At 32.1% G+C, this 1,617-nt stretch overlaps 1 protein-coding gene across 1 annotated transcript in view; it reads right to left on the bottom strand.

Moving 5' to 3' along the window:
• Positions 1–511, bottom strand: part of LOC107570263 (protein FAM131A-like) — a 30,331-nt gene extending 29,820 nt beyond the window's left edge. The window contains exon 1 of the mRNA XM_016256473.1: positions 381–511. The gene's annotated coding sequence lies outside the window, so the exon portion shown is untranslated. The remainder of the gene's footprint in view (positions 1–380) is intronic.
• Positions 512–1,617: the final 1,106 nt, after the last annotated feature.

The raw sequence follows: 1,617 nt of genomic DNA, 5'->3' as shown, positions 1-1,617 counted from the left end.
TTTTTTTTTAAACATGTAAAGACTAAACTGCGGGTTTTCCTGAAAGCACATACAGACTAAAACCTGCTGTTCTTTACAGACACACAGACTAATAATAAAAATGCTTTTCTACAACAGACTGAACTGCAGTCCTTCCAACACAGATATAGGCAGCTGAACATCTGTCTATATAAACATATGCAATTATTGTTATTCAAACGCGTGCAGACTAAACAGCTGTTCTTCACACATGAAGACTAAACCTGCAAATAAGCATCAGACTAAATTGCACTTGACAGAGACTGAGCCAAGAATATGACATTGCACTGAAATGCTCGAAGGTTTAATTAAATCATAACAAATATGGTGCATGAAATATATTGCGGTCTAGTGACTCTCACCTCTAGATGACAGCGTTTCTCTCCTCGAGCTCTCGCGCATCGGTTCCGTTCACAGCCCCGTCAGGTCCAAACACACACCGGTGCAACCGGCTCCGCTCTCCTGCGCGTGAGCTGAAGCAGCTGGAGGCACTGAAGGCTGGAGAGGCTTGTGCAGAAACGAGCTTTATAAACGAGCCACCGGATGCGCAACGAGCTCTGATTGGACAGATCCTGCGCTGACCCCGCCCACAACATTTAATGAGTGTGGAAATAAGTGTGTTTACTTCATTATAGTTTGCGGACAAAATATTCTCCAGAAATGAGCTGAATGTAACAAAACTTCCCTTTTTGACCGAAAATGTCTCCAGAAATTGAATCTGACAAACCAAAACATCCTTCAATGGAAATGAATGAATAACTAAATAGCTAACTAACTCAATAAATAAATAAATTTTTATTTGCTTAAAATAATTAAATATAATATAAATAAATTATAATATATTATAATTAAAATATAAATTATCATATAATATAATATTATATAAATATTATATGTAATCCCATACGGGGAAATAAATATTTTCAAATATATATTTAAAATACGTTTCAGAATAAAATAAAAAACGGGCGAAAAATATATTTGCTAAAATATGTTTCAAAAATATTTATGTAAATACATGCTATATCTATTTTTTGTATATTTTTGGAAATATATATGTTTTAAATAAATATATTTTAAAAAGTATTTTGGCCCTCGTATATTTCAACCCAAGAAAATGCATTCACATATGGTATATTTGATGAAAAACTTCATGTTGTCTAAGACGTGAACATTCAACACATTTGAATAAAACACACACACACACACATGTATATATATATATATATTTATTAAGGTTGAAACTAAATATATTTTCGATTTCAAAAATTATTTTCATAATATATATATATATAGTAGATATTATATAAATATCTAATATTATATTTATATGAACACACACACACATATATATATATATATATATAAAGTCTACATTTGTCACAATTGTCTTTAAAAGATTTAAAAACAATAGAAGCTGACAATGTCTTTATTTAGATATCCATACTGTATAAATCTGTGTGTATTTGTGAATCATATTTTGCTCTTAAGCCACCAAGTTTAACCTCAGTCCATCTCTCGCTCTCTCTCTCACACACACACACACACACAGAAAGAGAGAGACACACACACACACACACACACACAGAGAGAGAGAGA

This window comes from Sinocyclocheilus grahami, unplaced genomic scaffold (genome assembly GCF_001515645.1).
Source record: "Sinocyclocheilus grahami isolate Dianchi unplaced genomic scaffold, SAMN03320097.WGS_v1.1 scaffold1435.1, whole genome shotgun sequence".
In the NCBI taxonomy this organism is placed as follows: Eukaryota; Metazoa; Chordata; class Actinopteri; order Cypriniformes; family Cyprinidae; genus Sinocyclocheilus; species Sinocyclocheilus grahami.
This window is presented reverse-complemented; position numbering and strand designations above follow the sequence as displayed.